This window comes from Microtus oregoni, unplaced genomic scaffold (assembly GCF_018167655.1).
Source record: "Microtus oregoni isolate MIOR12 unplaced genomic scaffold, Mior012 000025F_ref0000491, whole genome shotgun sequence".
NCBI lineage: Eukaryota > Metazoa > Chordata > Mammalia > Rodentia > Cricetidae > Microtus > Microtus oregoni.
In genome coordinates this window covers 27,888,372-27,916,350 of record NW_024543084.1, presented here as the reverse complement: position 1 = coordinate 27,916,350, position 27,979 = coordinate 27,888,372, and the positions used below count along the sequence as shown (strand labels likewise).

Genomic DNA, 27,979 nt, shown 5'->3' with positions numbered 1-27,979 from the left:
GGTGTCCGCTTCCTGATGTACAGCCTCTAATCCATGTTCCGGACACCTCAGACCAAGCTACTCTGTTGTGTGTGTTCCCTCTATAATGAACTAAAGCCTCTAAAGCCATGAGGCAGAATAAAATCCTCTTTTCTTGTTCCTGTCACATATTTTAAGTGCAGTAATGAAAAAGTTTGTTATTTGTGACCATTTTTCATCATAACAGCCCTTCCCAGGAAACCCAACAAAGCAGTAGTTCACACTACCTCAGTAAAGGTGAATACCCTGTAAAGATATACGGGAATACTTTTCTCTACAAAATTTCCACGACCCTAAAAATCACATTGAAAGAATCAGCAGACAACACGAGGCCTTTTGAGTCAAAAGTACCCTGTTCAGCCTGAGAAAACGACACAAGCTGATACCAAGGTTGAAATGGACTGAGAGTCAGTTTTCCACCGGGCACAGACAGGTCATCTGAGGATGTGTGCCTCTGACGGCAGAACTTTGAGGCTGCACTTGGATCTGAAGGCATGAAGGAGATGAAGTCAGTTTGGTTCACCTATCCCTCACCCAGTAAGTTATCCTTACCCATTTTGTCCTCAAGTACTAACCAGAAAGTTACCAGAAGCTAAGAAAACAGACTACAAGGGTGTGATGAAAACATCTTATGTTCCCGACACTCTTTGAAGAGTCCACTGAAGGGGTTGGAAGGTGACCTTTCTTTTGCTCAGTATAAAAACTTCGGCAGGTTCCAGAACCTTCTGGCTCACCTCAAGGTCATCGGGAATCACTTAAACTTATTAAATATTCCAACTGTTGTTATGGTAATATTTATAATTCCACCCTTTTCTCCCAAGTCTAGATGGGTTTCAGAACAAGTCTTAATGTAGGATACACATCAACACTGCCTTCTACAGCTGCTACTCCCCTCAGGTTTTTGAGTATAAGGAAAAAGCAAAGAATGAGGAATGAGACAACTCTTAAAGGAGCCGGTGCCATCAAAAACTGGCAACCGTTTCTATAGGCCCAGAGCGCTTGAAGCTTGCTCTGCCCTCTGTGAGCGGCTGGATGCTAGCCCTGAAGGAAGGACTCCATCCTGGAGATGAGATAGGGTGCACAATAGTGTTTAGGTCTTGCCTAGCTTGTGCAAGCAACTGGATTCCATCCTTATCACTACAAACCCAAACAATCCTCCCCCGAATCCAGGAGGTTTCTCTCTTGCTAGTCCCCAGGCCTTTGGTGAGTACAGTTCAATGCCATGCTGTCTTAAAACAATCTCTATGGAATCTGACATCCATTTCTGCCTTCTGGGGTCTGTTGTGGAATATTAGGTTAAGATTGCTATATTCATTTATGCTGTGGAACACTTGTTTAAACGATGCAAAGATGTATTGCATTATTTTATATTGTGTTTGTTTAACCCTGAGAAACTGTGTTGCTTTGCCTGTCAAAAACATCTGATTGGTCTAATGAAGAGCTGAATGGTCAATAGCTAGGCTGGAGAGGGATAGGCAGGGCTGGCAGGCAGAGAGGATAAATAAGAGGAAAATAAGAGAAGAGGGAGGAGCTAGGAGGAAGCCAGGGGCCAGTCACCCAGCCACACAACCAGCTATGGAGTAAGAAGGAAAGGAAAGTATACAGAATAGAGAAAGGTCAAAGCCCAAAGGCAAAAGGTAGGTGAGGTAATTAAGAAAAGCTGGCTAGAAATAACCCAAGCTAAGGCCAGGCATTCATATGTAAGAATAAATTCACGTATTTTTTTAGGAGTTTGGTGGTGGACCCCCAAAAAGCAAAGAGTAAAAAAAAAAATAAGCCAACTCCAAGGGTCTGTTCCATGAAGACTGGCTTACTAGACAGAGCAAGGAGGACTCTCCGGTTGCCCTCACGGGCAGCTCGTGTCTGGCATACAACAGAAATCATCGACTTTCACTTTGCTCACCAACCCTGGCAGGGCAGGCAGATCCTGGCAAGAAAACCTTGCTCGTGGTGCCAGAACCCAGCAGCAGCCATGTTCATCTCTCCACTTGACTACAAGATTCTAGCCTCGGTCTGGTACCCTGCAACCATGGGAACCCAGCACTTATATCCCCAGGAAGTCCCAGAAGGACTAACGATAACAGGCAGGATGTGTCCAGAATCTTCTCTTTACAGTCCTGCATCTCGTTCATAGTCTGATTATCCAGAGCTCATGGCTTATTTTCAAAACCATGTTGTCTGCCAGCTCACATGTATTGAATTTGGATCCCTGGTGAGAAATTCCATTACACCTCAGCCAGAGCAGCCCAGGGGACACGGCTCACTGTTAAACCCAGAAGTTCTGCTTTTTCCAGTAACGGTTACCCCTGGCTACACTCTGAATATCCTTTCCCTTTGGAAAGAAAGGGACCTTAATTCCCAGTTCATCCAAAACGATGAATCCATATTGATAATTAAAGTAGCCTGGTACACACACACACACACACACACACACACACACACTACTTAAGAAGCACTCATGTCTAAAAGTAATTGCACCAAATTAATCAAGTTGCTGAGACAATATGACAACTTGCAGATTATACCCAAGAAAGGGAAGTGAGTTATATGACTCCTTTCAGGGCCGCCCATCAGAAGGGTGAACTGCTCTAGGAAGAAGGAAACCACAGCTCCATCAAAGCAGAGCCATGAGAAAGAAAGAATAAGGAGCTGCATGCATAATAAACAAAGTTGCAGTTACAGGGCTAAAATGTAAAGTGAGGGCCCTGTTCACATAGAAATCTGAAAAGAAACAATAAAAAGATAACTTTGAAGCCCCTGGGGAAATTTGAATATGGATTAGGTAATGTACGATATGATGAACCAATACACTTGGGAACAGTAATGCTATAATGGCTGTGAAAATAGAAGTCTTTCTCAATTAGAAATGTGTACGGCAGTATCTACATGTGAAATGGCAGAATGCCGATAACTGCCTTGCAGTGTTTCTACAGAAGTTTATAAGTAGCCAGGGGTGGCGGCACAGGCCTGTGCCTCGGCACTCAGGAAGACAAGCTGGGAACAGGAGGTAGATGTAGAGCTCTATAAATTCAAGGTCATCTGGGCTAGAGAGTGATAAGACCCACACGCAAATGGCTTTAAGAGATGAGAACGTGAAAGGGACAGAGGAGGTAAGAATGGCAAAGCCTTAGTATTCATGGGGGCTGGGTAGCAGGTTCAAGGGAGCTCATCATATTTCGTTTGTGTGATGGGAAGAATTTAAGAGTAAAATGTCTTTATAGGGACCATTGATGCATCCTGAAAATGACAGGGAAGCTTCACTCGTAAAACCTTAACCATCTGGCTGCCTAAAACCTACTTGTTGTTCCCAGATAAGTACAACACCAACAGACAAGCTAGCTGGAAGTGGGAAACCTCGTAGGGTTCCAACCCTGGACAAATAACCACAAGAAACAGGAATGATTGGAATGGGAGAAATTATGTCCTCCCGGAATGAGTTCCCAATTGGTGATCCAATACTAATTGATCACCCTTAAGTCACAGATAAGACTAAACAGATTAAGCAGCTTCTATTTATATACTTAAGCATATATTTACATATTATATATAAATATATAAATAGTTAAATAATTACAAAAAAGAGGCCACTGATTCAAAAGGGATGAGGGGTATGTGGGAAGAGTTGATGAGAAACTGAAAATGGAAAAATGAGGTATTATATTTTAATTAAAAAATAAGAGTATTTTTAAGTAACTAAAAAGAAGCAAAAAGAACCCCCGTTAGATGGCTAAGAGATAAACAGGGCTTCCTACCCTTTCAGAGGACCCAAGGGGGTTCCAACCACCACATCAAGTGACTCACAACCACCTATAATCCCAGCTCCAGGGGGTCCTATGTCTTTTCTGGCTTCACAGGCACCAGCAGACATGGCATCTACCGATATAGACATAAAGCCAGAAATAAAAATGAATTTTTCTTTTAAAAAGGACCATATGTCAATGTCATGCCCATGACTGTTTTCTTGTTTTGTAGGGTTCTCGGACTAGAGAGCTAAGGGTTCAGATAGGCAAAGGGAGGAGGGCAGAGGGAAAGGAAGGTCACTTCTTTCTCCTCTGATGATGGAGAAGAGCCAAACCTGGGGTATTTGACCTCAGCTGTTAGGAGTCCTCTCCTTGTGACCCGTTCTTTGATCAGACTGGCCACTACTCCACATGGTAAGACTGTTTGTCCCTCAGTCATCAGAGCTGGTACAGAAAGGGACCAAAGTCTTGCTGGCAGGGATCTCAATCCTGAGCAGGATTTGAGTACTGGTGAACTTCACCTCTGGTTGCATCTTCCAGCACATTCTCCCCTTGTAGCGAGAGGCCCCCTCACTTTGAGAGAGGAGTCTTCCTATCTTGCCTGCTGAGAGTGCAGGCCAGTCTAACCAACAAGCACAGTGCATAAGCATGTCTATGAGTAGGAAGCACCTGTGGCTCCCACGCATTTGGGCTTTCCCTTTACACCTGGCAATAACCATAACCTTCATCACCCTCTTCTCTAGGCCCCATCGGCAATGGGCAGGCCAGAACGCACAATCTCTGAGATGACACTCAGCTAGAGAGTACACAGCAGGCTCCCTCCTTGCCCATGGGTATACGAGCATCCACTTGCCCTCCATCTTTGCTTAAGTCAGAAGCTTGGAACCATTCAATCCCTATTAACCTCTATAATTCCTGGTAGAAAAGAGAGAGCAGTAAACTTTGCTCACAAAGATTGCTCTGATAAGAAAAAGCCCATCACCTCCATCTTGGCTTCTTTTTATTTTTAACTAGAAAAAGAAGTTTGGCCAAGTTGTGCCTCATTTTTCACCTAGCAATAGTTTGAGAGATGTGGCCAGCCTCGCTGAAGTGCACACCAGTTCTACTCTCAGGGCTGGGAGTGTGGAACAAAATGACAGTGGTGTGATTTTTCAAGAAGACTCACCTAGAAGACACACCTCTGAGCAGGGCCGTGAGGATGTTTCCAGAGAGGCTTAGCTGATGATTGAAAGTCACCCTGAATGTAGACAGGACCTGTGGGCTAAGATCTGGGTACGAAGAAAGAAAGAAAGAAAGAAAGAAAGAAAGAAAGAAAGAAAGAAAGAAATTGAGCTACAGAAACAGTTAAGTGTTTGCCTTACAAGCATAATCTGATCCTCAGTGCAGGGTGTTTATGATCCCAGCTAAGGGAAGGAGGATCCCTGGAGTTCACCAGCCAGCCAGGCTCAGTAATCCCCACGCTCCAGCCAAGAGAGGCTCTATCTCAAATGAGACAGTGTTATGCTCAGATCCACAAAGTCCCAGCAAAAGCCAACAAGGAGAACGAATCCTGTATGTAAACGTAAAGAGCCTTTATCTTATGCAAGCTTGCAAACTCGGTCTCTCCTCATGTCCAACGTATTTGAATAAACGGAGAGCCCCAAGCTCAGAGTTGGGTTTTTATAGTAGTAAAGGTGGGGTGAGGGGTTTCTGAGGTTCAGGACCCCTGATTGGCTGACATTTGTCTAGGGGTGTCCTGGTGAGGTGTGCTGGCTGGTGGTCCTATCTACAGAGGTTGGAACGTTAGGCATTTCCTTTGGATGGTCTGTTCTTGGGTGGTGCTCGGGTAATCTCAGTTTGTGGACTTTCCTGCAACCAGGTGTTGCTTCAGGGTAATCTACTAAGACTCAGGCCTCTATTAAACTTATCGATGACTGAGTCCTACTCTGACAGGTGATAATGGTTGGAAGTAAAGATGATCTGTTAATATTTAGCTTTAGTTCATGGCTGGCTCCTACAATAGGATGATAACAAGGATTGCCCTTTGGGCATGTGTACAAATACCTACACACACACACACACACACACACACACACACACACACACACACATACACGAAGCAAGCTGAGCCCAGCATTCATTTCTCTGTTTCCTGACTTTAGATCTTCAGCTACAGGGAGATCAGCTGCCTCACCCTCCTGCTGAGATGCCCTTCCCACCATGACAGACCAGTACCCTCCAACGGTGAAATAAAATAAATTCCTCTCTTAAAAGGCATCTGGTCACAGCAATGAGAAGTTAGCAACAAGTTAGCTCAAGCAGGCAGTTAGCAACACAGGCAGTGAAAATACTAAGTGGAGTAGAGCCTGCCCTCCTGGATTTAAATGACAGGGAATGGGGAAGGGGCCAGGATCTGCCACTTCCCAGACATTGACTGAGAAACAGCAACAGTGTCTGTAGCTAAGCTATTGTGACTGTAACTGTAAGAGGAGAGAGGTGGCTGAGATGATTCCCAGCTCCCCTGGAGCACTCAGTCGGGGACTAGATGAAGCTGTTAGTGCCCCCTCCCAGCAGTTACCCAGCCCCTTGCCACAGTTCAAATGTGAATAAAGAGCTTGGCGGAATCCAGCATAGACCAGTCCCATAGGTGTGGCTGCACTGAATGGGGCAGTGGAAAAACTGATGCGGTGTGCTAGCTTGCTTCCCCTCTGCAGAGGGCTGGCGTCTGCTTCCAGATCAGATGCAGCCTTCAAGTTCAGGTGCGGGCAGCATGCAGAGGCCACCCCTGAAGCATAGAGCAATATAGAGCTCACAGATCCCACTACTAAATTGAATTTGCCTAGGTAGAGAGTTTGCCACTGGCGATAATCATATAATGTGTGTGTGTGTGTGTGTGTGTGTGTGTGTGTGTGTGTATTATGCCTCTCAAATTACCAGCCATGCTACATGAGCTGCACCAGCATGTGGTCAACAGCAAGAGCTATGATAATCCAGTGTAGCAAGCACAGGTCACACTCAGGAGCTTCCTGAGACTCTTCCTATATTTATATATCCACCATCTCACCCAAGAAGATGTTTAGCATCCAGTGTCTCTCCCATTTAGAGTAAACCACCACCTACGGTCTTTACAGTAATATTCACGTCTCTGCTTTTCAGTTAAGATCAAGTCTGATCTTGCCATCTTAATATGTTCTTTCTATTAAAATTTCCTACATAGGCCTTCTTTTCTAGTCCCACAGTGCCCACATAGCTTCTGGGGTGATTAAGGTATAATAAAAGACCCGAATTCTTGACTACGGCATGGCTTCAACTGCATTTAGGAGGAATTATAAAGACCCAAATTCACCTCCAGTTCCTTCCCTCTGTCCCCACTGCCCGCATGTCCCTCTTCTTCACTCCAGAAATGCAGATACACGCTGATATGCTATCAGTTATCCAATAAACCAAGCTCTTGTTCAGAGCCTGTACTTGTGCCATTGTTTCTAAAAAGTCCTCTCTGCTTGCATAATTCCTTCCAGTCTTTAGTTCTCAGTCAAAACTGCTAAGTGAACACTTTCTCTAAAACCTTTTCTCCTGGACCATTGCTTTCTAACTCCATTCCAGAAAGAATATCCTTTACTTCCCTCTGAAGAACTTGTAACAACCCATAATTATACAGAGGGGGAGGTGTACATTTTGATGGCGATAAGCAATAAATTGCTGTTTTTACTACAAGACAGAGAAGTCCTCAGTGGTGGGAACTCTACCATTGTCTTCAGCCTCTAGCCTATTCAGTTACAAAAAAGAAAAAACCAACAACTAAATAAAAATATCGTGATTTTAACTTGAGTAGAGTTAGAATATTTTACATACCCTCCATTTCAAAGGAAAACCTTTTTTCTAAATCCATAAACAACCTCGCACCTGGCAGTCAAGGAAAACCTGAGATTGCATAATTTCAAACTGCAATGGGAAAACTCCACAAACTATCTACTGAGAACAATTACAAATGCTGGATGAAAAAGAAGGAAAAGCTGAGACAAAAAAAAATAGTAAGTGCTGGCTGAAGCACTCCTCTTCCATCAAGGCAAACAGTGAGGGATCCCTGAAAACACACAGGGCGGACCTCTCCCTTTGCCTCTTGCTTCTTGCATCAATCAGTTTCTAGATGGTCCATAGCTTAGGAGCCTCGCCAGGCCGAGGAGATGACAGTGAAATTGAGGTCAGCCAGGACAAACAGGACTTGGAGCACCAAGGACCCAGAGAAAAACAGCATTTGATAAATCTAAAGCTGTGAGTCACCGGGGGTGGGGTGGGGTTGATGAGAAAAAAAGCTGTTGTCAAGGGTCTAAAGTCCCAAGCAGAAGCTGTAGTTATTGTAGTTTACTTGGAAGGTGAACTTTAGGGTCTACCAAGGGCACTAGTAAGCACCTCATGAGTAAGCAAGTCTCAATGGGCTGTGCCTTGGGAATCAAAAAACCAATACCAGACCAAACTCAACTTCCTACTCTGATCTTTGAAATAACTGAATGGCTCTAAATGAACAGCCTTATTCTGCTGTCTTCCACGGGGAACAATTAAATCCTTTCCCAAGGAGAACACTAGCATGCAAGTACTATACATTTACTATTTTTTCTTTCCTGTTTTTTTTTAATATGTATGGATGGGTGCTTCACCTGCATATATGTCTGCGCACCATGTGAATGGCTGTGCACCATGTGAACGTCTGTGCTCCATGTGAACGTCTGTCTGTGCACCATGTGAATGTCTGTGTACCATATGAATGCAGCGCCTGTGCAGTGTCCAGAGAAGAACATCAGATACCAGAAGACTGCAGTCACAGATGGTTGGGAACTGCCATGTGGGCACTGAAATTGACACTCAGGTCACCAATGCTCTTATCAGTTGTGCCTCTCTAGCCTTCTCTAATTTTTAATATAAAAATAGACTATCTGATAAAAATTACAAATAGCAATAAGAAATGAGAGCAAATGGCCAGAACCAAGAGGAGGGAAGAAGGGTAACAGAGGATCCCAGCTGAATCAAATGCTGTAATTACTATGCTTGGAAAAGAGAGATGGAAAATTTTTTACCAGCTCCTACTCATCTATATTTTAAAAACTCACAGGGAATTATAACAATTACAAGAAAAATAGATGGCTTTGCAAGAGCGAACCTACTCTAGAGAAATAGATGGCAATATAAAATATTTAATCAGAAGCACCGAGAGGAAAGAAAAACCATAGAAATGAGCTTGGTGCCACATGGGACACACACCTAGAGTCCCAGAGGGAGAAGAGAAGGTCAAGGAGGAGCAAGAGTTTCAGAGACAGCCGCTGGGAAATCTCTAAACCTGAGGAGAGACACCAAGCTCTGGAGTAAGCACCTCAAACTCCATTTAGGAGAAATTTAAGAAAACAAGAGAGTATTTTACCTAAAGAAAAATAACTCAAGAAAAGCTAGGACTAGATAAGAACAAATACAGAGACCCACAGCAAGACATTGTGCAGAGAAAGAAACCTTAGAACACACAGCTCTCAAGGGGATTCTTCATGGAATCTCTCCCCAGACTTCTGGGAACCAGCAGAAGAGAAGACAGAGTGCAAGAACCAGAGGGCAAGTAACTCACAGAGACTGAGGCAGCAAGCACAGGGCCTGTACGGGTCTGCACCAGGTCATCTGTGTGTTATGTGTAATATATATATATATATAATATTATATATACATATATGCATACATAAATGTGTGTGTATATATATGTTGGCTTGCCTTGTTCAACCTTAATATGATCTTTTTATTTTATCTTATTCTATTTTACTTTGCTATATTTGGTGGTTTTCCCCTAGAAGCCTGGTCTTTTCTAATGAGAGACAGAAAGAGAGAAGATCTGAATGGAAGAGAGATGTGCAGTAACCCAGAGGAGTACAGGGAAGGGAAACTGTATTCAGATAAAAAAATTAAAAAGAAACAGGACATTAGCATTAAAAATACAGTTACACACCAACACCCCCCCCCAAAAGAGCATCTAGGACAGAGGAGGAGGTAGCAGGGATGGTGAAATGACATGTTCCTGACTTGGAGCTCCGTGTTCCATTATGGAATCATGAAGCCTCTCTTACCTGTACTGTTATGATTCAAATAAAGACAAAAGTGCACATGAGGCTCTCCTAAAGGCCCCAAATCGGAATGTTACATCAATCTAGGATAAAATTCTACTAGATATCCATTTTAACATACAAAACTCTTTTTCCTACTCTGTTTTAGATTCATTGTATATGGAGAAATATTTTATTGCAATCTAATCATCCTTCCACACTGAAAATGTGATGGAGGAGGGTCATCTCTCTATCTGTTGTTTCATTGGTTAAGTAATAAAGAAACTGCTTGGCCTCTGATAGGGTAGATAAATAGGATAGGCAGAGTAAACAGAACAGAATGCTGGGAGAAAGAAGCTGAGTCAAGGAGTCGCCATGATTCTCCCACTCTAGGCAGACACAGGTTAAGATCTTTCCTGGTAAGCCAGCTCGTGGGCTACACAGATTATTAGAAATGGGCTAGATCAATATTTAAGAGCTAGCCAATAAGAGGCTAGAGCTAATGGGCCAAGCAGTGTTTAAAAGAATATAGTTTCCATGTAATTATTTCGGGTGTAAAGCTAGCCAGATGGTGGGACGCAGCCCCGCCGTTCACCACAACAAAAATGAACATAGAACTGCATCCTTCACTGAGGACCAGCAACATAGCCGTCCATACTCAGCATCCTTCACTGAGGACCAGCAACATAGCAGTCCATACTCAGCATCCTTCACTCAGCAACATAGCAGCCCATACTCAGCATCCGTCACTGAGGACCAGCAACATAGCAGCCCATACTCAGATCCTTCACTCAGCAACATAGCAGTCCATGCTCAGCATCCTTCACAGAGGACCAGTAACATAGCCGTCCATACTCAGCATCCTTCACTAAGAGCCAGCAGCATAGCAGTCCATACTCAGCATCCTTCACTGATGACCAGCAACTTAGCAGTACATACATCATTTCCCTGCCTAGAATTCCAGGTCCTTAAGGAAGGAAATAAAAGCCAACAATTATCTTGCATGGTTAGACTGGTTTCTTATCATGTAGACAGTGGCTTATGAAGGACTCGGAAGTGTGTTATGCTTCTCTCAACTCAGAACATTATTTGTCTTTCTTGACAGAAAAAGAATCTAAGCGGGAAAGCATTCGTGTAACTGTGTAAAGGTAACTGTTTACTGGTTCAAGCTCTGTTGCAGTTCTCGCTATTATCCAGTTGAGTCTTGGAAATGATAGGACTAAAAAAAATGAGACTAGAAAATCCAACAGTGCCTGAACTTCGCCCTCTCTCAAGACCATGCCTGTTCCCAGGCACCACACACACCTTCATTTGGGGGCTGGGGACATTTTAGATACTGTCCTAGTGAATACGGGCACCCTTGCATTGGGTCTGTGAGAACATGGGCTGGATGGCTCTGCCATTAAAGGCTAGGCTCACAGTTAGAAAGGTAAGTTTACAAGGAGTCGGGCCAATGGTCTGAGCATGAGCCGCCACCACTCTGTAGCCTGCAGGGTGTGTCTCTGTTTCTGTGATTAGCTGACACAGTAGAAATGCAAACTGTAATCGCCTGCACAAAATAGGCTTGGTCATACTGTTTCTTTAAAACACTTCAAGGGTGGAAGGGGGGGCTTACTCAGTAACGACTTGAATTTGATCCCCAGAATCTATGTTTTTTAAAAAGTCAGGTGCTCTGGCATACTCCTGTGGTTACTATACTGAACGGGGGTGGAGGTTGTTTGGTACATGGAGCTTGCAGGCCAGCCAGCCTAGTCTATTTTGTCTGTTCTGGGCCAGGAAGAGACAGTCTCAGGGAAATAAAAGTGAACAGTAGCTGAGGAGTAACACTGAAGGTTGTCCACTGAACTTTGCAAGAAATGTGCAAAGATGCAAGCTCACAGACACACGCAATACTCAAATGTAATCAGCACTATGTACACACAGTCACACACATGCATAAGCACACGGGCACATGCAATACTCAAATGTAATCAGCACTATCTACACACAGCCACACATGTGCATAAGCACACGGACACATGCAATACTCAAATGTAATCAGCACTATCTACACATAGTCGCACACATGCATAAGCACACGGGCACATGCAATGTTCAAATGTAATCAACACTATCAACACATGCATATGCACACAGACACATGCAGTACTCAAATGTAATCAGCACTATGTACACACAGTCACACACATGCATAAGCACACGGACACATGCAATACTCAAATGTAATCAGCACTATCTACACACAGCCACACACGTGCATAAGCACACGGACACATGCAATACTCAAATGTAATCAGCACTATCTACACATAGTCGCACACATGCATAAGCACACGGGCACATGCAATGTTCAAATGTAATCAACACTATCAACACATGCATATGCACACAGACACATGCAGTACTCAAATGTAATCAGCACTATCTACACATAGTCGCACACATGCCTAAGCACACGGGCACACACAGTGCTCCAATGTAACACACTACCTACACATACTCACAGAGAAACACAACGATACTAGCACACAGCCCTCCACACACAACGGTCCAGTGTAATATGACACAATCTATGATGAGGAGTCCATGTCTCCCATCCACTAGCTGTGAGAGATTTGAAGACAATCCACCCAATAGAGTCAAACCAAATGGTTTCCTCTCAGCTAACATTTGAGAAGTCTTGTGGTCCTTAAACTCATGTTTAGACTCATGTGCCTCCTAAGTGATGTTATTTGTTATTTTGTAATTAGGCTTTGGAGATTCTTAATGCTATTCATACAATGCTTTTTATGAGTCTGTGTTGATTTTCACATTAGAGTACAAACCAGGCTTAAAAAAAAAAAACCTTCTGGCAGATTAAGAATTACCTGGATATTTGACTAAAGAGAAAGCTTAAACTAACATAACTGGTACCCTTATTAAATTAATATTTATTATAGTGATATTAGCTTTGTGTCACACAGCAATTGTTTATCTCCTCTAAGGAACTGCTTACACCATTATAAAATTCTAGCTAATGCCACTAAATTCTAGGCCTCAAACACAGAGCTAATGAACACCATTAACTGCTATTTAAAAATCAGAGGACGTCCACCAAGCAGTGGTGGCACACGTCTTTAATCTTAGCACTTGGGGAAGGAGAGACAGGTGGGATCTCTGTGAATTCAAGGCCAGCATGATCTACAGAGCAAGTTCCAGGACAGGCTCCAAAGCAACAGAGAAACCTTGTCTTGAAAAAAAAAAAAAACCAGAGGGTTGTTTCATGACTGCAAACATAACACAGTCTTCATCCATGCTAGTCACTGTATGCAATCAACAGGCAGGCATTTTATAAGGCAGCTCCTTTTTTTCATTTCAGAGTTATGATTTACCATCTGTTGTATTGCAAAGATCTTCTGAAGCAAGACTGGTGGCCATGAGGGCGGGTGACGGCTGTAGGCGGCAGACTAGGGCCGCAGACGTCGAAGTGGACTTTCAAACCGAGTAGACTTACATTTGAATTCTATTCCCATCACTTTCTAGCTCTGTATCCTTGGGCACACTACTTTATCTCCGCCTCTGTATCTCATCTTCATTACAGGAGCTAATAAGAACTACCCCTCGAGGGCTGTAGAAGAGAATAAGGAGGGAGTCATATGTAAAACTAGGTCACACAGCACTTGGAACTATAGCAACTGACTGTCTCCCTTCTTCTGGCCTACCCTACGACAAATCAATCCATAACTGAGAACGCAAACCAGCAAAGAGTCTCTTCCAGCCTCGTGTTTAAAAGAAGGGACCGCTTCCATGATTGATGTCTCCATCCATTTTCCATTGCTACGACAAAATACCCGAAACTCAAAACTTAAAGCTTGGGAAAATATTCTTAGCATTTGATTTTGGGGGACTATGTTTCCAACATGTGAACTTTCTGGGGCACATGGAAACAGCGGCAAGGAGTTACTGCGTACGACTGCAGGTGATACACAAATTGCCCTCATCATTCTCCTTCCTCTGAAAAAAGGATTTAGCTGCTTGTGGGTTTTCCAAGCCAATCCCTGTAACCCTCTGAGCGTATGTGTTCCTACCCGTGAGCCTTCTGGGAAAAGATCAACCTTTTACCATCTTCCTATCAATTCCCTGATAGGGTGACTAGGAAAACCTGCTAATAAGCGACACTGTTTCCTACATGGTTTCTCGAGGCAACATGCCAACGGGAGAGATTCTAGAGAACAGTGAAGCACCGTGTCCAAGATGAAAAGAACCACAACAAAGCCCGTTTCTCCACCAGAGCATCCCAGCTGCCTGTGCCTTACCCAATCACCGGTTGTATTGACAAAGCAGAGCCTCAGGCCTCAGCAGCATTGGCTTTGGAAAGCCCCTTGGCATTGTTCTCCCTGAACTCCTTCTTTACACCCTTCTGGTGGCCTTCAAGTCCAGACTTGCCACACAGCTATGCCAGAGCTCCAGCTAGAGAACAAGGAGAGGCATGGGAAGGCAGAGGACCTCCACAGCACCAAAAGGTCAATTCCCTTTAGCAAATACACTCGGTGTCTCAGAGATTTTTACAAGATGGCACTGGGAAAAGATCTCAGTTAGTAAACTGCTTGCCATATGAGCATAAGGACCTGAGGTCAGTCCCCAGACCCATGGAAAAAAGGAAGGAAGAAAGGAAGGACGGAAGGAAGGAAGGAGGGAGGGAGGGAGGGAGGAAGGGAGGGAGGGAAAAAAGAAGGAGGTAGGGAGAGAGGGAGGGAGGTAAGAAGGAAAAAAGGGAGGGAGGAATCGAGGAAGGGAGGGAGGAAGAGATGGGAAAAAAAGAATTTGGTGGTGTCTATTTGTCATTTCAATGTTGAGGAGGGAGACACAGAACAGGCTGGTCCCTGGGGCACACTGGCCAGCCAGCCTAGCTTGGCAGGTAAGTTCCAGGCCAATGAGAGACCATGTCTTACAATATGAAGTAAATGAAACCTGAAGAGGACCACTGGAAATTGACCTCTGAACTCCACCTGTAAGTGCACACACATTATAGTGCACACTTGGCCTCCACAGAGAGAAAGGGGGCTTACAAAATGAAGACAGCTACCTTAGTCTTATAGGAATGACGAAGTCCCTAGAAACAGCTTCCAAATGCAGTAATTCTCATTACTCTAAATCATAAAATACCACCTGCTGCATGCATCAAAACTGCAGGCAGCAGCAGTCCCAGACATACAGTCTCTGGGGTGAGCCTTTGCATCCCTGACCTCTTAAAGCTCCAGGTCTGAGAGAAGCACTCAGGTTAGAGTTTCTAGTGAGGTGCAGCTCAATCTCAGAGCCTGATTTCGCTCGAGGCACGCTGCTGAAAGACTGATGGGGATGAAAACGAAAAGAAACAGACATCATCCTAGAAAGGTGCCAAGGAAATCAGGAGAACCTGCAAACACTGTGTCTGCCTTTCCTTTAGAATTTTCCTAAGCTTCATGGGCTAAAGGTATGCCACATAAGTTATTGCCAAGTTCATCTGCTCATAAAAGCTTCTGGAAAGCTCCCACGGCACTGGCAATCCCTGGAGGACACCTTTGGGAATATAATGTAATGACTTCTCATTAGTTGCCTCGACAGATTTTCTGGAAGGACGGCACCGTGAAAATATTCGTTTAAAACCACATTCACGTCCTTGCCCTTTGGATTTCATGATGCGCGTAGAATTCCAAGAGCAATTTGCTAAAAAACTACCTCCATTTGCAGACTAGTTCAGAAGGAAATGGTGAGAATCCAGTTTCTCACCTTGCCCACCTGTGGGGGTCTTCCAAAGACGTGGCACGTTCCTAATTTATTCCCCATAGACACAAATACAAGTAATAAAATGGAGCTGGACACATACTACTGATGGGATAGTTACTAGATAATCCATATCCTCAGCAGTAGCTCTGTCTTGAAATTTCCTCCTGGCACAGAGAAGCTACGGAAGCCCACATGGTGGGCATCCTAATTAATACTAAGCATTTCTTATCCGTGTTTCACAAGAGAACGTCAGAAGTATGGTACCTCCCAATGCCAACATCATACGACGACCTAATTATCAAGGACAGGTTGGCCTCTCATGCTGGCCTCTTGGGGAGTCAGAATTTTAAATGTTCAACACAAGTAAGAGATGTCTATAGTCCATTCATATCTGCATTCCATCTGGGACCAGGGTTAAGAACACACAGCATCATGGACCAGAGAGTCAGCTCCCTTAGGGGTGCAGTAGCTAGTAAGTTGACCATGTTCCAGACGGGAACAGAACCATACCTGCTCCTATATGGGCAGCACTAATTGGTCTCAAAGGCTTAATTTTATATAAAAGACATGGAGTTTGGGAGGATTTGAAGGAGAGAAGTAAAAATTCATTGCATGCATATATCAAATTTTCAAAGATTAAATACAACTATTATATTATATATATATATATATATATATATATATATATATATATATATATATATATACTCATACTACACAAAATGCCCTAGACATGGGCATTCAGTTAGCGACAGCCAGAGCATTGGAGCATGGAGAGGTGGAGCGGCAGTCAGCAGCACACAGTCCTCTTCTAGGGGACTGGGTTCAGCTCCCAGCACTCACACCAGGCAGCCCACAATTCTCCAGTTCTAGGGGGGTCCAGTGCCCTCTGGCTGCTTGCACACACGATGCACTTGAACTCACACAGTCTCACACACTTACACATAGCTAAAAATAGTAACTATATCTCTCAAAAGATTATTAATATCATGGTTACACTCTCAGTAGATCTTGATTGCTGATGGGGATTCTTAGAGATATTAATGTTTTGTTTGCTATTTGATTTTAGTAAATTATTAAATAAAGCTCATCTATAAAAATTAGAAAGAACTTTGTACTTCTTCCATACAGGCATATTGATTATCTAAATGTAAATAATTTCCAGAAACATAAATTATAGGCCACAGCGTTCTCTGTTGACAAATTCACCGAGTTCCCTAAACACCAGGCTGTGTCCTGGGCATTGACAATTCGTCAGCAAATGGAAGATTAAACGGCTTTGCCCGTATGACACTTTCATCTTCCAGATCTACGATGAATCCAAATATTTAACAATTGCTGTCTCAACTTTCCTGCAGGTTCACTGACATAATCCATCTGTCTCCAATCACAGTAGTTCTTCAGCTGTGGAGAGCTGAAATAAAGTGCTTTGGCAGCTTGGTATGTGACATAGGCCGGCTTCCTTGCCCTGGGTACCTAAGCATACAGCCTCAGATGTCCCACCCTTCCAGTCTCTGAGCCCCTTAAACAAGGACTGAGCTAGACTCTGAGTGCAGCACAGCCATAAGTGGAGCCCAGAGACTCATGGGAGAGAAAGGACGTTCTGTGATCTTTCTTGAATGGATCAGAAGTGCTGAATACCTTACAAGTCACATGGACAAACTTAACCTGGAATCCAGGAGCTTGTGAAAGTCAAGATCTGCTGGCATCCAGTTCTTCTCTGAACACCACGCCACCTCACCCTTTCAAGAATTTCTAGGTGCCATGTAACCTGAGTTCCTGTTCCTTTATTCATGTATTCTGGTGCTCTGATGCAGAAACATCTGCCAAAGCCACAGGTTAGGTAAAGCAACCACTCCTAGATAGAATGCAAAGCAGCCAAAATGTTCAAAAATCTCCTATCAGGAGTCTTTCCATAGCTGATGCTCAAGTCTATGAAAGTAAAATTATAGCAGATAGTGACAGATGAGGTTTCTACTAGAACCGTACTAATTTACAGCAATTGTATCTTGTAATGGAAAAGGCATAAATCTTACTACAACCCTAGTTTCCTGAAAATGAATAGCATTCTTCGGGAGTCTGAAGTGGATAACGCTAAAATGTTTTGCAAACAAATCATTAATCCAAGGAAAATAAATTCCTTTGGGAAGGGCCAATTAAAATATGAACCAAATAAGAAATATTAAGTAAGAGCATCTCAACCCGTCAAGAGCAGAGCAAATCAGCCATCATTCCCTTCCTTGCTCAGCAGTACAGTAGATATCATCCAACACGCCACAGTCAGGTCCCTTTAGCGAACATCTATCATATATGGAAGAAGGAATTTCTACCTTCTGCCAGTGAGGTCTGAATATCATCCTATTAATTATCTCTGCCTTCCACTCATGTATGGAGGCCTTAGCTCTTCTGACAGCTATCTTGCTCCTAGCCTGTATCACACATTTGGCTGGCTGAAAACCACAGAAAGATGACAGAATATGCCCCCAAAAGCTCTTTTACCTAAACATTGCTTCCCAAACTGTTTACTAAGGCACTTGAGATATCAATAGAGTGCCAAAATAATACTTCGGGATAGTTTGAATTTTGAGCAAAATGTAGTGATGTCGGACATCTGTTGGATACCGTGACAACTACTGGCTTAGGGCAGTGGTTGCTGTGATGGTATCAGAGACTTGAAAAACTGCTTCCTGGGTGTAGTGTATGAAACAGTTTCTTTAGAAATGAAAAAATTGCATCCTAGAGAAAGCTCCATCAGCAGAAAGGTAAACAACTCAGAATAGCTTCAGGAAGTCCCTAAAACTAACTAGATTCACTAGACCCCACCCTGATAGGCTAAGAAATAAAAGCTGGGGAGACCCTTCCTTAGGCAGAGCGAAGCCAAGCTGCAAATAAGGCTCTCAAGGAGAAAATCTACAAAAAAGACTCAGCTGCGTGGAAAAAGGAGAGGCCAGCTGAGCAGCCTGGAAGAGACCTAGAGCGACTGAGGCACCTGGAACGAACATCCACCAACCTGACGAGCTGCCCGCAGGCTGTGCAGTGTGCTCCACTTTCCCAGTTATTGTGAGCTGTCACCCAGCCTGGAGTAGGCCTTGGTGATACAGCCGTCTCGGAATCATTTCTCTTCCCCTAAGTAACCCTCACCTGTTCTTGTAAGTAAGCCTAATAAAACTTATTGGTTCACCAAACTGGACTTTGGTGGCATCTATTCTTTGGTCTGTCATGGGCTCACTATTGGGAAGAGTAGACATATTTGTTGCATCTCCCCAGGAAAAGTTTTGTCACCCAATGCTGGGAAGTTTCTGTAATAAAACGGAATCACTGCATGCAATGAGGTGGTGGGGGTTAATTCCATTCCACGGATAAACCATCCCTAAAGGCTGCCACCTCCCCTTATTAAGGAACTGCTACAGAACATACAGAACAGCGATCTCAGACTGATAACTTTCCTTTTCTTTTTTCAAACAGCCATTGAGTTATTAGGACATAAAATCTTATGCCTTCCAGATTTGATTACACAATTTTAAAAACAGATCTTTCTTTCCTCCTCCTCCTCCTCCTCCTCCTCCTCCTCCTCCTCCTCCTCCGCCTCCTCCTCCTCCTCCACCTCCTCCTTCTCCTCCTCCTCCTCCTCGTCCTCCTTGTCCTCCTCTTCCTCCTCCTCCTCTTCCTCCTCCTTCTTTTTGTTTGTTTGATTTTCGAAGCATGTAGCTTTGGAACCTGTCCTGGAACTCACTCTGTAGCCCAGGCTGGCTTAGAACTCACAGAGATCTGCCTGCCTCTGTCCCCCAAGTGCCAGCAGATTTTTTTTCTTCTTTGCAGATTTTCTTTTTGAGAGCCTTATTTGCAGCTTGACTTCACTCTGCCTAAGGGAGGGTCTCCCCCAGCTTTTATTTCTTAGCCTAGCAGGGAGGGGTCTAGTGAATCTAGTTAGTTTCAGGGACTTCCTGAAGCTTTTCTGATTAAAGGTGTGCACAACCATTGCCCGGCCAGATCTTACTTTTTAGTTGAAAAATATTATTAAAGTCAGTGAGATGCTAGTGGCTGCATGAACCAGGACATTTAAGAACTTCCAACTTATGAAACCTCTTGTTTCATCCTCAAAACAGGACAAAGAATAAGAGAGTTTCATTTTCAAACAGATGTTGGCCAAGGACATCTGCTCCTGGACTTGCTCCTCATGAAGTCCCAGCAGCCCCCGGAACTGCTGCTGGAAGTGCCAAGGGCTGGGGTAAGAGAGACTGAAATATACACTCACTACAGCCTGCAGGCTAAAGGATGTTTTCATAGTTGTGAAACTGCAAATTTTCATTACCGACTCCCAAGCATGGGCTATTCAGAATAAATCACTATGATGGCAAACAAGCATTCAGAGTGGCTCGGTGATCGCTACATTAGCTCCCTTTCAGCCCTTTGTATCCATTCAATTTCCCCACCTGAGCTCTCACTGTATAATAAGATTAGGCGGGAGCTTGGCTCAGAGCCAGACATCCTAATTGTGAAGCGAGGTTTAAGGATGCTGATTTCACTGGGGGCAATGACTGTATCAAACAGATAGGGGTATACAAACAGCCTGTTCTTATTAGTGTACGGGGAGGAAAATGGTGACTACACGGGGAAGAAATCAGGCATGGATCAAAAAAATTACTATCGCAATGAAAGTCAGATTGATATCACGTGACTTCAGGTGTGGCACTTGATGAGCAGCTATCACTGCCAATGAGATTTCTGGCTATGATGCAGAACCGAAATGGAATAATGTGTCTTACGTGTCTAATCAAACGTGAGGAATATTCTCTCTCTAACTTTGTCTTCCATTTGTAAATTCTGACATGTGTGCACTTTTTCTCATGTGGTTTAAAATATTATCCGTGTTTTTCTGTATGTGTTATATACACGGGGCACAGGGGAAAGAATACGATGAAGGACAAAATGACACAAAATGCTGACAGTGGGTTAACCTGGGTAAAGGGCCTGAAAACACTTTGCACTGTTTCTAATTTCAACTTTCCTGTCATTTGAAACTACATCCAAAGAAAATAGCTTAAAATCAAAGCGTTGTGCACGCTGCATTGGAATGCAAGAGGGGCAACAGCTGAGCTAAAGAAGATCACAACCGCATGACCTCTGACAGGAGGTTCACGGCGGCGGTACCAAACCATACGGAGCAGATTGTCTGTTCTCACCCTGTTGCACGCGCTGGATGGCACCTCCCACAGAACTGTGAAATGAACCAATGATGTCAAGCCGGAAAAGAGCCGTCCTGCCAACCATTCAGACAGGAGCCATCATAGCTGCAACCCGGAAGTGAAGTCAGAATCGTCCTGGTATCCCTGTGGGCAGGACCACGTGACCTCCCAGCGATTCTGAACTGTGCTAGTGAGTGTGGCTCAGGGCTCCCAACTTTCTCTGACACCTTTGATGCCAGCTGTATGTTGACTCAAAGGCCATACTGTGGCCCCTTCAGCCCTGGGAAGCTGCAGCCCCAAAGTCGTCTTTAAAGGGCAATGGTTTGTTTTGTAAAGTACTCTACATTTGTTTGTGGGTTCTGGACGAGGAGCGTTAGATCCCAACACTGAAAACGCCACTGGAGTTGAGAACCACCTGCAGCCCGGCTGGTCTGCCTAACTCACCCCTACACAGTCCCTAGGAACTTGGCTTCAGCACCCTGGGGAACTGAGGCCATTTCTTCCCTCTAGGTTTCTCAGTCTTGTGCTGAAACAAAGCTCCTGTGTCTCCCCTTTAGATTGCGCCTTGAAGACAAGTGTGTCCCATTCCTCCTGAATCTCCAGCATCCAGGACAGTGTCTGCTGCAGTTGACACCCAGGTTCTTTTTGCTTAAATTTCTGAATAAACAGTATCTCAAGAGTGTGAGCATGAAAGAGTAAGGGAAGAATCGGCCATCTTTTCGTCTTTGAAGAGGGAGAGAATTCACTGGAGCATGAATTCCACTTGGTCTCCAGATGTTAGGGGGTGGAGGATCAGAGAAGCAGAGCAGCAGCCATTAGGGAGACCTTTGACCTCTCCCAACGCTCAGGCCGAAGGGGCGATCCTCAGACTTCAACTGTCTCCACCAAACCTCATAGTGCAATCAGTTCCTGTCTCCTCCTGGCTTATATCCCTCCCTCTGCCAAGCTTTATCACTCCTGTATCCACCCCCCTAGTGCTAGGATTAAAAGTGTGCCCCACGTTCTGGGATTAAAGGTGTGTGCCACAACTTCTTGGCCTCTAGTGGCTTAGATCTGGGCTCTGATCCCCAGACAAGCTTTATATGTTAAAACACAAACAAGGCATCACTACAATTCACATCAAAAAGTTGATATTGATGAAAACCTATGGCAGGCTTACTGTGTGCCAGGTACTTCCCACCCGGGACGCTCGATTGTTACAATTCCAATTCAGTGCTGTTTGCAGATATAGATGCGGCTGTGTAGAGGATTTAAGGAACACAGACTGGCTTGCCTGGCTAAGAAGGGCTAGCAGAGAGGGTTCTAGAATTCTGGAGAAGCTCAATTGTCTCTCAGAGCAACCAAACAATGGTCACAGCATCAATCTACCAACGTGCTGAGGTGCAAAAGGCCAGGGACAGGCTCCCTACTTAAGGAAGCAAAACTTTAGTCAAAAGCAAATGGTAGGGAAATACTTCGGAGAGGCCCTAAAGGGAGAAACCTTCTCAAATGCGTCTAACAAGGACACTAACCAGTACATATACAACCTTAGTGCGTATTATTTCTGGATTTGTTTTTCAGCATGAAGCAATTGGATAATAGGATTCAAAATATAGTACACAGAGAAACCAAATATTATTTCCCTGATGCAATTTTTACTTTGTCAACATTAAGTATTTTCTTTCACTCATGTAACTTTCTTTTATCTCCAGTTTTTCTTATAATCTTATTCAACAGAGAGGCACAAAGAAAGAGATTATCAAAAGAATCGTGAGAAAACAGACCCTGCTTGAAACTGACTGAAGGTTGCAGTCCCTGGCTGTGCATTTTACCACCTTCCCAATTAGAGGAGCAGAAGGCCCTGCTCATGACTCATCCCTAGTTAGCCTATACCGAGGATTTGGCAAACACCTCCTCTGTTCCAGGCCTCATGCTCGGCTCTAACGATGTAACATTGTACCAACAAGGTCCCTCACCCTCAAGACCTCACAGCTAATAAAACAGAAAAACCAAAACAACAGCACCAAAACCAAATGGTGTGAACAGTATCACTTGGCAACTGACTTAACAGGGCGAGTTAGCCTAGAAGCCTGTTGCCACGTGCCTCCTGTCTCCTGCTTTCTGATCACTCCAGTCCTTACTCACTGCCCTGGGTTGCATGCAGCAAGGCCCTCTTCACTCCTCCTTCCTGTACCCATGTTTCTCTACTCTCTAGTGCCCTGCCTCTGTCACGCTGTCACGGTGGCCTTGATTCATACAGCACTTAGTCAGATGTCCAGAGATGCCCTCACTCCCAGGGCTACCTCTGAGGCCTGATTTCTACGCAATCCCAGCGCTTCATTGTGCCCATCACATCAAATCTCATGCCGTTCCCTAACACTGTTCTCTACACCCAGCCAATGCCTTGTTCTTTCTTTCCATGAAAACTTCTTTCAGCTTACTGACTGGACAATTTCTTACTTATTCTCTTTTTTTTTCCATTTTTTTTTTTTGAGAAAAGGAGAAAAAAAAAAAAAACAAGTTTCCACCTCCTCCCAGCCTCCCATTTCCCTCCCCCTCCTCCCACCCTTCTCCCCCTCCTCCCACCCTTCTCCCCCTCCCCCCACTCCTCTCCCCATCCCTCTCCAGTCCAAAGGGCAGTCAGGGTTCCCTGCCCTGTGGTAAGTCCTAGGTCCTCCCCTCTCCATCCATTTCTAGGAAGGTGAACACCCAAACTTGCTAGAAAGAGTAAACTCAAGCAGTCTTGTCTCCTTGGGAAGGTGGACATGGGTACCCAGCTAATAACATCCAGGTACAGCCTTCAAACCAGCATAGGCCGTGACTCAAATTAGGACAGAAGCAAATTTTTGAAAGCTATAGGAAAGGGATTTAATTTAGTTCATTGCAAGGAAGTTACCATAAAAGTTAAATATTTTAAAACAAGTGATAGTATTTGAGCCAGTCGCCATAGTCACGGGGAAGACCATCTTACACACTCGGGACAAAGATGACTATTGTATTTGCACGCTTCTGAAAGTTAGAAACCCATCTGATGGGACAAATCACTCCTGCTTTAAGTTTTGCTAAAGTATGAGATTCTTAAACTTCCCACCACTTTTGTGGGATAGTTCCCTAGTAAATTCCCTTTCTCCTGAGATGGTACAGGCACTAGTCACCAGTCATAAGGAACAACCTGACTTTGATCCCTAGACCCCACGTGGAGGAGTATAACCAACTCTGACAAGTTGTCTTCTGACCTCCACACATGTGTGACACACACACACAGTAAATAAATGTAATAAAAATTGAAAAAGAAATAAAAGGATAAATAAACTTTCTGCTTCCTGCAACCCAAACCACTAAATGATATTTGATATTTTATATTGCTAAAACATAAAAAATGAAAACTGACCATCATGACACAATTAATAAGTGACCTTAAAAGAAATTTCAAATTCTGATTAACAGAAAGGAAAACCCAGAACCTTAGGGTAAAGGCTTTCCATGGGAGGAAGCCAGCTCCGGTAAACAGCACACACTTTTCTCGTTCACCACAATGGCTGAGACTTTCGCCACAGACCACCTTCCAGTGCAGGCACCAGCAATGGGTGGGCACAAAATGCTCTGAAAGCCGAGCCCCCCCCCCCCCCGTAGACCTCTCTGTACTAGGTGAGTGGATCATGTATATGACTCTTCATAAAACACTGACATAGAAACAGTAAGTCGTATTTCTGTTTGAAGTATATTTCTCAAGGAACTTTGGAGAACAGTTTAAGTTCCATCTTGGATTAGATGTTTTGCCAAACAGAAAGGATAGATTTATGTGTGACTTATTTGTTTGCCTATTTATTTATTTCCGGGAGGCAGACTTGCCTTCACAATCACATTTGTAATACGAAAAAGCCTAACTATTCAGTAAGAAAAATATCATCTTCTTGCCCTAAAGTGCACCTCACCCTACCTACACTACTCCAGCAGACCCTGGCTCTCCTGCCCCTCTCTGCCAACATGTTCCTCATCTGACGGGATTCTGGTTTTGCTGTAAATTCGGCAGGAAAGATAGTGGATCAGGAACGTTGAGAAAAAAAGCAGCTTCCTAAAGGTTGCTGGGCATTCTGAGTGCGAGTTACACTTTCACGGGACGGTTTTCCACAAGACGCAGAGACCAGTGTAATGAGAAGGGGAAGCAGGAAACAAAGACAGACATAGCTGGCTTCTTGTGAGATATTAAATCACATCTTGAAATCTATTTGTCGTGCCCCCTACTAGTGACAGAACAAATACTTCTGCTCCTGGTTATCAAACTATGCTTATTAATCTTTAATTAGTATAAAAGTGATAAGCTTCATTATGATACTTTAATACAAACATCCATAAATTTTAAAGACTTGTTCTTACGCAGTCCCCTGCCTTTCTCATGTCAGCCCCCCATCTTCCTTCCAAATGGGCCCCTCTTCTGCTGTCATGTCACACATTCTCTCTCTCTCTCTCTCTCTCACACACACACACACACACACACACACACACATGCACACGTGTACTGAAGATCTCTTCCTTTGCTTTTCTGCTATGTACATAAGCACACATGTGTGTAAGCTTAAATCTAGAGTCTGCAGATGAGAGGAATGTGGTATCTCTCTTTCTAAGCCTAGTCTCTCTCTCTCTCTCTCTCTCGGTTTTTTGAGACAGGGTTTCTCTGTGTGTAGACTTGGTGGCCCCAAAACGTGCTGTGTAGACCAGACTGACCCCGAACTCACATAGATCCACTTGCCTCTGCCAAGTGCTGGGATCAAAGGTGTACACAACACATCCACTCATTTCTCTCCCGAAAGTAGTTTTTAAAGTGTGTGTAGATGAGCTTTATGACCCTGTTATCTTTGATGGAAAAGAAGAGGGGAGAGAAGGCCTCACAGTCACATCTTACCTGCGAAAGCCAAATAACCAATAATAAATAAAAAAAAAGAACAGGGTCTAAAATAAAATTCAAATACCTTACCAAGGGAGCTATGTGTATGAAAAATATGTAGTATATTTAAATTTAAAGATAGATTTATTTGCCTAAAGAACTAAAGCTACAAGAAAGAGAAGAGCCCTGTCAGAGAAACCCCTTTCACTTTGTTTTTCTGTAAAGGGTATCACTGTGGAAGCAAGTTCCATGGGTTTTTTTTTATTAATTGTGACAAACTATCTACAGCATAAAATTGACCGTTTTAGCCATCTATAAGTTGAAGGGTGTAAACCACATCAACAGTTTGAGGTACCAACCATATTCACTATAACCAATCTCCTGACCCATTCAACTAAGCAACTTCCCATTCTCGCCTGCCTCTGGCAATTGCATCCCGCTCTCTGTCAATATGGCTATTCTAGGTTCCTTATAGCTGGGCAGCATCATAGAGAATCTGTTGCCTTCTTACTGGCTTGTTGCACTTAGCATAATGTCTGCAAGGTTCATCCATAGTTTAGCATGTGTCTACTCCTTTTAATAATTCCCCACTGTGAGAGCAGACCATACATTATTCATCTGAAAATAGATCTTGGGTTGTCTCCACTTGTTTTACTTCCCTTTAGACATGTTTAACTCGGAAGCTCTGGAACTGGGGTTAGGTTGCCTTATTCTAATATCTAGGCTCCCACAAAGGGAAAGAAGAAGGAGGAGGAGGAGGAAGAGGAGGAGGAGGAGGAGGAGGAGGAGGAGGAGGAGGAGGAGGAGGAGGAGGAGAAGAAGAAGAAGAAGAAGAAGAAGAAGAAGAAGAAGAGGAAGAAGAGGAGGAAGAAGAAGAAGGGAAGAGGCCAGGTGGGTATAGTACCAAACCGAGCAAACAAAAATGCTGACAGTGCCAGGCTCTGAAGAGAATTTTCAAAACCATAAATCATCCTCAGACAGATCTCAACTGATATCCACTAGATCCTGGAAACAGAGACCATGTCTCTTCTGAGGTCCATGGTGCCCAAACTCTGCTATATAATGAGTAGATGAATATCAATAACAAAAATATGAGAGATGTAACAGCCCTACCCAAATGGGATTTTCAAAAGGAAAGGTTCATGCCACAACCTCCATCACTCCTTATCAGCTGAGTCCCAAGGGAGACCAGACAGTGAGAAGATAAAGAGGGAGGGGGAAGTCCCATGGATAGGAAACATCAGAGCAACCCCTGAAGATGAGAGTGAAGTACGATCTCCACAAACCCACGCTGCTAAACTCTGAAAGTCTTCCTCTACTGTTCCCTCCCTTAGTTTTCGAGATAGGGTACTTCATTAAACCTAGAACTCGCTCTTTTAGCTAGACTCTCTAACCAGGAAGTTCTGGGGTGAGAGTTTCACACCTGGCTTGCACGTGGGTGCAGAGGATCCACACTGGGAGACCATTCCACAAGCCCTTCACCCACAGAGCCATCTTCCCAGCACCACCTTTGTTGTTAGCAACAACGTCATCATGAAGTATGTAGTCACGCTAATCCTAACACCCTTTTTGCTTTCTACTTTATGCTGCTTGGTAGTTGTGGGTTGTTGTTTTATTTTTTTTTACTTGTAGAAGAATAGCAAAGACTTACAAGGTTGGATATCTACAAACAAAATCACTGTTCTCAAGAAGCCACTGGAAGAGTTGACCCACTGAAACGAGGCAGGACAGGATGAGCTCAGAACAGGTCTCTGTATGCAGTGAGAGGGTGTGCCCATGAACAGAATGTCAAAGGATGTGACATAGCATAGATACTCCCTCTGTACTAAAACATTCCCTCCTGGAGGGAGGAGAGAGACTCGGAAAACTTACCAGTCTTGGGAAACACGGAAATGTTAAAATTCACAAGGGCCCCACGATAAGGTTATAAAAACAAACCCGTAAGCAATTGCTAAGGGAGAAGAGACTCTTCCATGGAGACTGTCACTTGTGCGGGGAAACCCCCAGGATGTAACTTCTGTGAGTCATCACTCTTCCTGGGATGGTGATGAAGCTCCATGTGAGTCACCCATGGTCCTGTATGTGTCCACTCATCCTTATTCCTGTAAGTGACCCCAGGAAACTCACTGGTTCACCAAGCAAGACTTTGGTGGAATCAGTTCTGTGTTCTGTCATTGTTGCTTTACCTGGGGTGAACAGATGCTTATTAATGTCTCCCCAGGAAAAGACAGAGCAAAGGTGTCAGGGGAATACAATGAGAGGAGACTGTTCAGGAATGAGCTCTCCCTTCATTAACTTGTCCATCCACCCATTCACCCCTTCACTGCAGTTATGGCCTGGCTGTCAGAGCTAAGCAAAGTCAGCTGGATGCTG

The 27,979-nt window shown here is 44.0% G+C and overlaps 1 protein-coding gene across 5 annotated transcripts in view; it reads right to left on the bottom strand.

Moving 5' to 3' along the window:
* The window catches only part of Csgalnact1 (chondroitin sulfate N-acetylgalactosaminyltransferase 1), a 317,605-nt gene that overhangs the window by 144,995 nt on the left and 144,631 nt on the right, over nt 1–27,979 (bottom strand). The window lies entirely within an intron of this gene.